We start from the raw sequence: 13,964 nt of genomic DNA, 5'->3' as shown, positions 1-13,964 counted from the left end.
GGGAACAGACCTTGAACAAACCAGGGAATATGATGATTTATGATATTCAAAAAGGAATATATATATATAAGCTTCAAGCAAAAATAAAAGTGGTTTATAGATTTAAGTGTTCTGCTTCAGAAAGGTGTCAGTCCCAGGTGACTCAAAATAAGGGACAAGTAACTTCACAACAGGCAATTATGAAAAACCTTGCACCAGGAATCATGATTTCCATAAATGTAAATCTAGTCCTTGATTTATAAGCTGATGTGTAAACATTTATATCCCTTATATGTATGTATTACCAGTACTTTGCTTTTTATTACCCATACAACTACATAATACTTTTAAAAGTACTACTAAGCTATTTCGATCTGTAGCATCTTGTGCCACTGAGTTCTAGATATGTTGATGATTTGTATCTTGAAAGCAGTTTAGAATGCTAAAGACACAACAAAAATAAGATGACACACCGGTTGTTCAGCAAAAAACTATTTTTTTTCCCACTGTGTGCCTGATCCTATATCTTTATCCATCAAAACTCCCTTTGCAATCTGAATAAATTAAATCCCAGAACCTTAGTAGCATAAAAAGCTGTCACTATCACAGATCCCCAAACAGTGGGAAATGTTTCTCCCTGTGCCAGTTTAGGTCAGGTAAAGAACCAAGGTGATGCTGTCGTGTTACCTCTGCCTCCACAGGAGGAATCTGAAATACTCTTACATGAACTGCCAATGGGTAATTTGTGTATTTTAAAGTATCTCTAAGTAACAAGAAGCAGACACTGTTCAGAAAACCACACATTCAAGCTAGTCCTGTGGTGTGACTTTACTACAATCATTCAGATAGATTTATCTCTGGTTTCAGTGGTTCACCATGTCATTTTTGTCAGCAACAATATGACAAACATGCACAATTACCATACGAAAGTATATAAGTAACTGAACACTGGAAAACAGTGTACAAAAATTTTAACAATGCAGGGGTGGAAAAAATAGGGTATTTCACCTATTTTGAAGTAAAATAAATACACGTTTTAAATTTAAGAATAACTTCCCCGAAGGCATGCTGTCAAACACAGAAAGATACAAATTGTAGACTCACTCTTCCCTCTGCAAGGCACTGGGGTAACTTCATACACCAAATACACTAAAGCAGTGAACTTCAGCGTGGCTGGATTTTCGATACCGCGTCCTACAACCACATAAGTCTACCTCTAATAATTTTCCATCCAGTCTGACGCTGAAAATGAGCCATACCCAACATGTCATATAGCTCCCTTGATTTTTCATTAGATGGATTTTTCGTTTTGGTTTGTTTGTTTGTTTGTTTGTTTGTTTGTTTGTTTTTTAATTTCCTCGGTCTTAAGCAGGGACTTTGTCCCTATTTTTTGCAAAAGTTAGGAATAATTTATCCTAGAAGTGGTCCTGCCAAATAGCAAGCACTCGCTCCTGTAGTGGTCACAGGATCGGAGCCCAAACTTGCCCCTCTGCCAGAAAGCCCGGCTTTCAGGGCTTTAACAAAATAGACGGCAAGATTGGGAGAGTTCGGAACAAATATTGCGAAAAGCCTTCATGGCTAGAGAGCAGCACTTTACAAAACACTGTCACCTACAAACTGCAACGTGCTGTACAACAGTGTAGAGAAAAATGTTTGCTGCCGTTCCGAGAGATTTAGACGTAATTTATGCATTTGCTTGGCCAGATCTGTGCTAAGCACCGAAGGCACCAGAACTCTCTTAAATTAAGCTGCATTTTTTCCCCGTAGTTTTAAAGTCAGAGATCAGTTGGGGCAAATAGTTCGTGAAATATAGTGAAGAACAAGAGAGGCGACTTGTGAAGTGTCGTATCAATGATAAGGAATAAACTGTTAAAAAAATATCCTGAAGAACAGCTAACACACATATATACTTTCAGATGTTTTTTATTCTTGTACTATTAGCTAAAAGCACGCACTTTTTAGAAAGGTTCCTTCAAGTCTCCGTTGACCATCACGAGATTTTTGTTTTGAAAGTGACTTCAACGAAAACGCCGAGATAATCGCTTATGGCAAGACGATCACATAAATCACTTCAGATAACCACTTAAATTATGTCGAGGTGACGTTCGGGCATTTAAAAAGCACAAAGCTGCCTAGAGCAAATAGTTCCAATACTATTTGCTTCATTTAAAGATCGCAGTGGGAAGGCTGGGGGTGCGCTTAAATTGGTGCTTAAACACCCCTTCAAGCGTCTTGGGGACGTCGTTTCGTTAGTGGGATGTTTTCTATTAACGGTGTAGACACAATTTTCTCTGTGGCGCATGAAGCGAGATGGACGCAGACACGGGTAACCCCCTCGGCCCCGGAGCCCGTCCCGGCGGTGCGCACACCCCTCATTTTAAAGCCAGCCCTTCCTGCCCTGACTAACCCCCCTTCTTCGCTCAGCTCCCCCGCCCCGAACCGTCACTCGCTTCCTGGGAGTGCCGCTCATTGCCCTGCTGCTCATTAGCTGCAAACAAGCGGAGCTGGGACCCGCCTACTCCCAATTCGAGTTCTTTTTCCTTTTTATTGTTTTCACCCATTTTTTAAGAGCGCGCCGCCCAACACCGGCTGCTGGGAAACCCCAGAGCGGTACCGGCGGTGCCGGCGGCCGCGGGGCGGGCGGCGCTTCACAGCGACGGCTGAAGGGCGGGGCTCGGCCTGTGAGCTCGAGGCCGAGTGGAGGGGACACACAAGCGGCTTCGGAGGGACGTCCTCCGGGGGGCGGGCGGATCAGGCTGCAGCCCGGGAGGGCGGGACGCGGAGGGCGGGACACGGGGGGCGGGACGCGGAGGGCGGGAAGCGGGGGGCGGGAAGCGGGAAGCGGGGGGCGGGACGCGGAGGGCGGGACGCGTGGGCCCGCCCGGCGCGCGCTCCGCCTAGCCGAGGGGCCGGAACATCTCCGCACCGTCATCCGCCCCGCCCCGCAGCGCGGCAGGCCCGTCCCCCCGCCGCCAGCCAATAGCGAGCCGCCCCCGCCCCGTTTGGCGGAGCCGCCAAGCGCCGGCGCCGCACGACCAATCCGCGGGGACGCGGCGCGCACCGCCCACGATTCATTTGCATCCTGCGCTGCTATTGGCTGGCCAGCGCCGCCAGCGGGCGTGCCTTGGAGAGGCGGGGAGATCGGGGGGCGTGCGAAGGAGCAACCTGAAGCCGCGCTGGCTCTCATTGGAGGATCGTCCCGGAGGCGTCACGCTCGGGGCGGGGCTATTGAAATGAGCGTCCGGCACCGCCTCCCGCCCCCCGCGAACCGCCCGAGGTGGAGCCAGGGCGGCGATTTGCATAGGGGCGCCGGTACTTGCATATGCATGAGGAGCGGGGCGGGGAGGCGGGCGGTGCTCGCCGCCGCGGCGGGAGCCACACGCCGTAAATGTCCCGCCGTGGTTTATGGCGGCCCGCGCCCCTCCGGCTCCCCGGGCCCTTCCGCCCCGCCGCGCTAATTGGTGTGATGTGTGGTCCGGGCTGCCCCCTCTCTCCGCTTTCACCCCGGCTCTGTAACCCAAGCCCGCTCCCCTCGCCGTTTTTAATAACGCCGAAAATCTGGGCCAGATGGGAACCATTAGCGACCCCATCCCCTCTTGCTGATCTTTATAATCTTATTAGTTTAATGGGTCACGCAGTGCAGGACCTATTTCCTACGGATCAAAGGGAAAACAAACAGGGTAATATCCCACCGGGCTTCCTCCGCTCTGCCCCCACGGGTGCTGCCGCCGGGCCGCTGCGGCTGCTTGAAACGTCGCCCCTTATTAGCCCGCACCTATTTTAAAAGGCTCCTGGGCTGCTCCCGTCCCAAGCGGGGGCTCGTTCAGCCAGCGGTGACCGAGACACCGCATCGCACCGCAGCCGGTCCCGGCGCGGCGCTCCCGGTGGCCCCGGACCAGCACTGGCACCGTCACCAGCCGGGCGACAGGGTTTTTCCCGCTTCTCCCTGTTTAATCGGGAACGATTTCCTGCCGAGGGACTCGTCGGGAAACGATCCCCTTTATCAGATAGACGTGCTAGATATCGCCTGGCGTATTACCGGGAGATTGTGTTGCAGTATCCGGTGGTTTGTTTTGTTGTTGTATTATTTTTCGTCAAAAAGCATGAAAGAGGCATCATATGGAGTGGTTGATGGGGTCGAATCGGATACCCCGTGGCTTTGCCTGGCTGACCCAGGGGCGGTGTTTTCCGCCCAGTGGCAAAACGCTTATTTGTAGTCTGGAGACCCCCTCCCGTAGCCCCTGCAATAACTTTTAACACAATAAATTAGATGTACGCGCACTGTGGTCCATTACGGAGGAGTGTTGTGTGACGGCTGTTGTCAAAGGTTACCCGCCTTCATGCGGCCACATAAAGCATTTCTCTAGAGGGTAAATATTTGGACTTATTAAAGGGCCTGGAAGCTGTAGCATACAGCAGGGAATAAAGCTCGGGCCCCTGCCCATGCCGGGGCTACCTGTCCCCCCAGCCCCTCTCACACACTCCGCCTTCATCGCGCCGCCGCTCCGAGCCCCTCTGCGCGCCGGTACCTGGTGGAAGGCACCGCCACCGACCCCTCAGACCGGCCTCGGGGGGTCTGCCAAGGTCCTTCAGAGAAGAGGCTCAAACCAATTCATCAACGTTTCTTGCTATATAAAAATGCATAAATGTACACATGTATACATATATAATGTACAGGCACACATGCAAAATATTGATCTACAAAATACATATAAAATAGATATGTACGTAAAACCTAGGGAAAACTAAGCCTATGGATGAAAAGCTCCTAAATCGGGTCTTTTGACACTCACCGGTGTCCTCTCACGGGACAAAGGACAGCAGGCGTGTGCGTGCGTATGCACGCGTGTGGGCAGAGAACGAAACGATTTAATGCCCTTTCGAATGTCTGGGACTTTATTTTCAAAAGCGATTTCAGGGGAAAAAAAAAAAAAGAAAAAAAAGGAAGATGGAATTTTCTTTTATATCTCATAGAAAATCCATTATTTCCAGTTGTGTAGTTTGGCTCACAAAATATTTAAGACAGGAGAACAAAACCACTTGTTGACATACTAGAGGTGATACATTGTTTTCCCGGGTCAGAAACTAGATCTCAGTACGTGTGCACACAAAACCAGACATATACCGATTTATCCATGTATATGCCCCCTTTCGTACTACCTGCACTGGTTATCTAGCAAATTGAAAACTGAACGGTAAGTGTAGCCATATGCACACAAGCCACACACATACACAGTAAGCTTTATTTTATTAGAGACTATTAATACACAAGCCCATAAAAATCTACCCCTATTTAAATTTTATGGTAGTGTATGCTTTAAGTGTGCCTGCTTGCACATGCGAAGGGAATTGTGAACATATGATTGTATATACACATTAAGCCTTTTTCTTTTTTTTTTTTTTTTTGTATACGTGTATTACAAAATACATATAACACGGATTACTAGAAAACGACTTATTAAAAAACTTATTGTAAACGCAAATATCAACTTAAGGGCTATTTAAAAGATAACAGACGGTGTTTTCCTCTGTCTATACAGCCAGTGGCGACTGTGTGTGTTTTTTACCGTATTTTCTCCTGGAAACAGATGTGTCCTTTATTTCATGCAAGTTTCTGCTCCCCCCCCTTTTTTTTTCCCCCCTAACCTGCTAATTCCCCGAATTTATTCGTGCCATAGACAATAAAGCCATAAAGCTGACTGCAGAAATTTGTTTGCCGTAATGACGTGTTATTTGAGTCCCGGCTTTCGGAACTCTGACACTTGGCCAGATCAAAGAACCCCCTTAAAAACACCGGTTGATTCAGAGCCGGGTGTGCGTGTGGAGGGAAAGGCAGGGCAGCCCTGGACGGAAACCGGCGAGGGGAGAGCCCGGAGGCGCCTCCGCGGCTCCCGGGCCCGCGGCTGGCCAGCCCCCCCATTTCCCCGGCGGGGCTCCCCGGGTCCCAGCGCCCCTTCGCCCCGATGCCGGTACCAGAAACGGGATCGCTTCCCCTCTCCCCGAGGCTGGGGACAGCCGAATTCAGAGGACCTTTCCCCACTCTCCAGCCCCAGCTTGGCCACCTGGTTTTGGGTGGATACCTCTTCGTACCGCCTCTAGCTCGACGCGGTTCTAAAGCACCACGTCTAATTGCCCGGTATTAGTTTTACTACCAGATATCGACTCCTGAAAAGCAGATTTAAATTACGTGTTAGGGAAGTGATACTATAAAGCGGCAGAAAACAGAATCCCTCCTCAAACACGTTTATGGGCTAAAGCTGCAAAGATCACAGGCTTCAGGTTTTTTTGCCTTCGGTTTAAAGCCTGTCCCGGCACGGGAAGTCATTTGATAAACCTTTAAGCTGTATTTCATAATCTTTACTGCTTTATGGAGCTTTCCAAATCTTTAACACGCTGTAACCTTTTCAAGACAGATTGCCAGACAACATTTCGGTGTTAGGTTTACTTAATGTAGTTCTTGCGAGGAAGTGAATTTTCACGGTTCCGTATTACCGCCGGGCACCCCTCCGCACCCCGCCCCCTCCCCCGGCCCCGTGGAGACGTCGTCTGCAAAGATTTATTAAACCTGTTGATTTATAATATCTCCCGCACGAATTTTGATCCATCAGATTACAGCCGACGCGGTCTCTGAGGCTGCCAGTGGTGAGGGGCGCTTCGGGTGCATATTCCTCCGATTAGCGCTTTCATGGAGGGGAGGGAAATTATGATTTATTGCCGTGTTCATCCGTTTAGGAAGCGAAATTAACCCCAGAATGCCTCCATCCCTTTTGAAGTTCACGGTTTATTTTCCTTACTGTACAGAACGTGGATCAAAGGCTTGAAACGCCCTCTTGTGTTTACTTTATTTGCAAGAAAAAAAAGAAGGAAAAAAAAGGAAAAAAGGAAAAAAATCAGAACTGTTTCGGGCAATTCAAGTATCAACTCGCCGCCGCAGCGGAAACGCAACACCCGTCACGAGCTGCGGGAAGACCCCGTTTCCAGCCCTCTGTACCCCCCATCCGTGACGAAGCGGTCCCTGCCTTGCGATGTCAATCAGCCCCTCTTGGGGGCTGTTCCAGCCTCTTATTTCTGTCGTAAACAAGGGCAGGACACACTTTTTTTTTTTTTTTCTGTAAAGACGCATAAAAAACCTCCTGCTAAGCTGGCTGCCTTGCACCCACCTCTGGGGTGGCAAGGCAGCCCGGCGGGGCCTCAGGGGCTGCCAAGGCCACTTTACCACCCACCCCCCCGCAGAGTAGCCGCTGCTATTTCTGCTCGCCAAAACAGCGGGGCGCGTCTGCGCGGGGAGGGCGGAGCGCAGGGCCGCACGGGACCGTGGGGACCCGCCGTAGCGCTTTTGGTTCTGTCTCGCAGTCGCGTCCCGAAGCGCGTAAATCACCGGCTCCGCTCTGTCCCAGCCCGCCCGCTGATTGGTGCTCGCCACAGGTGACGTCAGAGGACGTGGATGACGGACAGCGCCCGGCCGTGACGCGTGGCGGCTGGCCAGCGCCGGGGCTGCGGGGAGCAGAGCCGGCGCGGTGGGCGGCTGGGTCTGGGGCACCGACGGCTGGTCCCCCCGGGAGGGTCAGCTCGGAGCCCTCTCGCCCAAACGCGCCGCGTCTCGTGTGTACAACAAGTGAGCGGCTACCGATTGTTTTTACACCCGCGTCATTTTTCCCGCTGGAGGACCCAAGCTCGGTGCTGCCGCGCACAGAGGAGTTCTCTTCGGCGGGGGGCTGTTAGGCGGCCTCCCCTCCTTGAGTTTCTCCTGCGGGGAGAGGCCGGGGCACGGCGGGGGATCTCCCGCGCCCCCGACTCACATCCCATGCGGAGACGGGGGGTTACGTGCAGTGCCAGCTGCGGCGACAGGGGCCCAGGGCTGTGCCTCTTCCTGCTGTCGGAGGAGCCGGGCACACGGCACTGACACCACACGCGCACACGCGGGGGTATTTCAGCACTGGGTTATTCTGCTTCTGTACGAATTTTGCCCGTGGAACCCGTACATGCCTGCCTGGCAGCTGCAGTTACTTGTCACGCGTGGGAATAGAGAGCTGGCCCTCCGCAGAGCATCACACAAGGCTGGGGAGGCGTTAACGAGTGGCGCCGTTATTACGTGCAGTGACTCCGTGTGACCGGCAGACGCTGCTGTGTCTCCCACGGCGGACCCGCGCTGCCGCCCGCCCCTCCGCGGCGCGCCCGGCATGCAAATTCCATCTGATTGACACCCCTGCAGACAGCCAATGGCACGGCACCCGGCGAGTCATTGGCCGGCGAGCCTTTGACGCCATAGCTGACGCAAGTGAATACGTTGACCAATCGTCGCTGCGTATGCAAAGAGAGGGGGGCACGGAGGGGGGGACTGTAGAGGCGGGGGCGTGCGCCGCCCCGTGGCCGCGCGGGGCGCTGCAGCGGCGCGGAACGGCCGGGTCCGGTGGCGGCGGCCGCGATGCGGGGACGCGGCTCCGCAGCGGGGCTTTGCACCGGGCTTCTGAGGTCGGGGTTGCCCCACGGGCCGCAGCGGCCTGGCGGGCAGCGGGGGGACCCCGCGGGCAGCCGGGTGCGCCACTTGTCTTTTTAATTTTTTTGGGTTCTAGCACTTTTTCCACGTCTGCCCAGGAACGAAAACTTGTAATTAAATAGGCAACGAAGCTCACGGGCACCCGGGGAGCTTCCCTATTCCCCTCCGCTCCGAATTTTATATACAGCGAATTTCCTTTCCTTGGCCAAAGGAAGCGGCGTTTTATTAAAGTTACTTAAACACAGAAAACCAGCGCCGCAGCGGGGTTTCTTTCCTTCCTGGAAGGGACCGGAGCAAAGCGCTTCAGGGGGCTATTTCGGTGACAGCTCGGGAGCGGGCGTCCCCGGCCCGGGCTGAGCACGGTCGAACCGCAACCGCCCGGCGCGGCCGAAGCCACCACTACCGGAGCGGGCTTTGGGGTTGCCCGGGGCCGCCTCGGCCGGCGGCGAGCCCCAAGCCGGAGGCTGCAGTATTGGGAGCACCTCCTGGAGCACCATCACCGCCCGAACAGGCCAAAACCCACCCGTCAGGCGGGCCCGCATCGGGGCCACCCCCATTAACTCCTGTGCGGGACAGAGAGCGAGGTCCGGCCCCGAGCTCCTTCCCCAGCCCTCTGCGGTAAGGGAGCCCGAAGCGGCAGCCCGGTGTGTCTGCGACTTATCGAAGAGCTTCGGATGTGGTCAAATTCCCCATGGATGTGGCCAAGGTCCCCACTCTGGGAGTGCAAAATATACACGCATATACACATACACGGGTACGGGTTTGTATTTCATGCGTGTAATTTTACGTGTAAAAAAACCATAAAGTTATCCCCTAAAGAACGTTCCCGAGCCGACGGGCTCAGTTGAGCTGCGGCTTTTCTTCTCCTTCTTGCCCGCAAGCCCCGGGACTGTCACAGCAAGTACCGTCGCCGCGGCCACGGCTGCTCCCGCCAGCACATCCAGCCGGCGCTCCCCTCGGGTCCTGCCCCTCTTTTCATCCCGCTTTCGCGAGGTTCGCGTTTTTCCCTCCTGGGGAGCTCACAGTCCTTTCGTTCAGCTGTTTAAATTTTGTTTTAGCAGATGAGGCACTCTGAGGCCACTGCATATAGTTTGCAATTTAAACAACTTTTATCTGGAGTAAGAAAGATCACGCTACACCGCTGCGCGGCATGGCAATAATGCACAAGGGTGAAACGACACTGCGTCTATGTGCACCTCTCAGAGTTGGACTGTGACGGATTACAAATGCTCATGTATGTGGAAAAACGCTTGAGTTTAGTGCTCAGCATTTGGAAATAATCTCATGAAAAAAATAAAGATGATGGTTGTATGTAGCAAGGAAAGAATTTTTTTTTTTTTTTTTTTTTTTTTTTTTGGGGAGGGGGTATTCTGCTTTTGTGGCTAGGAAAAAAAGAATAAAATCAATGCTGTTTGTTTGATGGTCCACGACAGTTTGTCCTGCAGTGACTCAACACATGAAAAAAGTTTCTCTTTCTAAGACAAGGGTGAAAAAAACACATTTGCAACCACAAAGCAATTTTACCAATGTCTCCTTTTGTATTGTGTGGCTGGAAAAGAGGCGCTGTGTGTAGAGTTCCCCCCCTTCAAAATCCTAGACATTCCAAGAAGGAGGAAACTATCCTGATTTGTTTTCATTCGAGGTTGTAAAGCAAGACCTGAACAGAATTAGAAATATAACCAACTGAAAGATCTCCCAGCTGTTTAGCTGCTGCTTCTAAACAAGCCTGATCTCTTTTACTCCTTCTCCCCTTCCAGATCTCACTGGTTTGTGGTTTCTCTCTGAGTAAGGAAGGTTCCCTAGAGAATAGCTCGCTGGAATTCACTCCCTCAAGAAATTACTGCATAATTTGGTGAGAAGTGAAAGGGGCCTTGATTCAGGGACGACTCAGGGAAATAGAGATGGCTTCACAGTCGAGGGGAGGTATCTGTTATGGTAACAGGGAGAAACAAATGCCACACTTCAGCTCACAAGCTTCATTACCTAAAGGACTTGGAAAGAATCCCATCTCCCATTCCCAAATAACTGGAAATAATTGACCTTGTGCAAAATTGGTCCCCGCTCCCCTCTTTTGCTGGTGCACCCAGGGATTGCACCAGGAGCCCAGCGGGCCCAGTGGTGATACCCATGTGGTCCCAGATGAACTCCTTAAGGACAATGCTGAACCCAGGCCCCGGGCCTTTACACTAATTTTCTCCCCTCCTCTGCCTAATCCTCTGCCCTGGAGCCTCTCCTGGTTCATCTCCAGTATTCCACCTCATTTCTAGCCGGTTCTTGGACAATAATTTCTTTTTGTTTTAGTCAGACTGCTTTGTACCCTCAGAGTTTTGAATACTAAGACGGTGGTTTCCTTGTCTGTTTTGTTTTCATATAAAGTCCAACAATTACGACTTTAAACTGCTTTTACCACATTGTTTATTTCTGTAGTGTGGGCTGTCTGTCTGAAATGGTGGAAACCTGAAATCTGCCCCCCCTCCACCCTCGGCTTTCCCCTTGCCATGAAGTTAAGGGACTGCACAAGAATGCTGGCCGGAAAGCAGCCAGATCCATGCCGGAGGCGACAGGGAAGGACAAAGTACAACTCAGCATCTTTCCCAGAGTGTCACGTCAACAAATTTGACAAGGGAAAGCTATTCCTCAGGGGGAGCTGTAAAACTAACAACAACAAAAGCAGCAACCAACCGACCAAAAATAAAAAAGGAAAATAAAAAAATAAGCTTTTTAAAAAAGCCCCCACATCCTGGGTTGCAGTCACTGTTGTGACTTGGATTGTTCCCTTCCACAGAGAAGATGTGATTGTTCGGCTTGGGGAGGTGTGTGTATCTGGTAGTAGGCGTTATCCTTTTTATCCTTGATTAGAGGGCATTACACAATGTCACTGAATGCCATCCCCAAATCTTATGAAGTGTGTTCCCAGAGCTATGGAAAGCACAGGGGCACTTTGGGGTGTGTGGGAATTTATTGCTCGGAGACACACACAGTAGTTTATAGATACGTATACACACACCCCTCTCTATCCGTACGTGCATATTTATATGTACGTATATATGTGTGTGTATACATATAAATATGTGTGTGCGTGCGTATGTGCGCGGGTCCCGGGCGGTGCGTGTGTGCGACCGCCAGGGGGCAGCAGACACCGCGGAGCGGAGCGGCTCCGCCGCAGCGGGGCTGGGTTCCGCCGTGCGCGGCCGGGGGAGCCGTGCGCCCCCTTCCACCCCCGCTCCCGCGGGACCCTGAACCCCGTTTCAACAGCTCTCGCTTTCAGCCGAGGTAAAACAATGAGTTTATTGAATACAACGGGAAAGCAGGTGAAAATTTGGTCTAGTAGAAGTTGAATTCCTGTAACAAAAAACTTGCAATATTTCCACATTTATGCCCCAATTCTTTTAGCCTTAGCAAGGAAACTAATCCTTTTAAGAATATTTCTGTGGCTTGAAAAATACCAAGGCATTTTTTTAGATGATTGTAGCTGGCTTGGGAAGATTTTCACATTAGTTCCTTCACAAAAAATGGGAAGATGATGCTGGAAAATCTGGCTTAGTGTCAGTTAGATGCAGAAGCAATTGTAGGGCTCTTATGAACTCCTAAGAAAATATCTACTTTTAATTCACAAGAAAGCTTTTAAACCAAAGCAGGCAATGGATACACAAACTGGTGCTGGATGCATAGTACAGTATATTTTCTTTGCCTTTTCAGTTGAATTTTCTAACCAGTCCACTTGGTCCAACCTGGTGTTTCTTTGAGTTCTCTTTAACATCACTCATGTGATGGAGTTTTGAGGATCCAAATGTCTGCAAAAGGCAAATTTGCCCAGTTGCTTTCTGTTGGCACTTTTACCAGCAACTTGCTCATGTGCCTGCTCATAATCTCCCATCAGGGACCACCACCAGATGACTTACTCAACCAACTGCAAGGAAGCGACAAGCTCAAACAGTCAACCTGAGAATAACCAAAACCCACAGAAAAAAAATTGATCTCAGTAATTTCAACAGAGTTGTATGCCAGAGCATGTTAAAGAGAACCGATTCATTTGTCAGTGATTTCACAGTGCTATTGCAAAACTGTAACTCACTGAAGACTCACAAAATAAATTAGTGGAAATTTAAATTGTTTCTTCTAACACTGTAAAAAAACCTCCAATGTTTACATTTGTGTGTGCTGTATAATGTAAATTCTACACTGGAGAGGGTAGATGCATTCCCAACATTATGCTGAGGGGTCCTGGAGCTCAGCACACTCTGTGAATATGTATTGAGTCCATAACCTGTGGCTGAAGGTCCTGATCCCTCCGACTCTGCAATAGCCGCTGGCGACATGGTAACCGCAGTTCCTGTCATGTCGGTGATCGGGAGATAAAAGGCCATTGAGCACGGGGATGCTTGGAGCTGAATAGGAGCACTGCAGCAGTTTCAGAGCCAGAGTCTCTATACATGACATTCAGGACAGCTGCTTTCTTCTCTTTTTCAAAATAAAGAAACAAACGAAACAGGAAACACTCAGCAAAGAGGCTCAGATGCTTTCTCATCCTCCTGCTCTGGGCCTTGGTGCATTGCTCTTTGAATGCAGAGGGATCTTGACAAACCTCACTGTGAGCGTACAGCAAAGTGGGTGATAACTCAGATGATGTGATGCACGGGCAAAGAAAGGCAGATGTGCTCTGGCCTTATTCCAAGCGCAGCTGAGAAGCAGTTTTGATCGTTTTCCCTATTGGTGGTGATGTGATCTTTCCAAAGGTTAACATATTTTAGTTTGGACATTGCAAGCCTCATTCTCCATCAGCCAGATAAAATGACTACTCTGACATTTTGCCTGTGCTGTCAACTACATACATGAAGTATCAGAAGAGCAGTGTTTTGTTACCCAGAAAAATGAGCCACGCTCCCTGCAAGGGTGTGCCCTGTGTGCCAGAGTACGTACTTGCATGAGTGTATCCCCACAAGGATTTTTTTCCTAACATCCCCAATAATTACTCATACTCCAGGAAGCACCAAGATATGGCAGTGCCAGCAAAGATTCCTATTACAAGAAATGCTAATGGGAACTGCAGGCTTTAATTTCACTCCAGATCCTGGTGCCTGTGGCTTGGATATCTCAGGCCAGGCTTGCACTACGTGAAGTCAGGGGAATGGTACTGGCTTAGCCCATTTGAGAGATCTGTCCCACCATCTTCTTTATGTTTGCCAACATAAAGCCTCTTGTGGAAGCTTATGCACAGCGTTTGGGTAGTTTCCGCATAAACTCTGGAAAAAAATTTCACGTATTTTTTTGATTATGGAACTGGTCCTGTTGCCGTATTTTTACTAGATATGAAGTGGAAATCCAGAGCAAGAGGCAGATCCTTAATTCTGAAAGTTAGAAGCCCCTCTCATTGTGATCAGCTGTGGGGTTATAAACAGAAATTCATTTGGTGTGAAGATTATAGGTTTCAGCTCTTGGACACTAAATGTGAATGAATGCTGTGGGTGATGCCAAGGCTTGGAGCTGC

This window comes from Columba livia, chromosome 2 (assembly GCF_036013475.1).
Source record: "Columba livia isolate bColLiv1 breed racing homer chromosome 2, bColLiv1.pat.W.v2, whole genome shotgun sequence".
NCBI lineage: Eukaryota > Metazoa > Chordata > Aves > Columbiformes > Columbidae > Columba > Columba livia.
The sequence above is the reverse complement of the archived record's forward strand: the minus strand, read 5'-3'. Positions refer to the sequence as shown.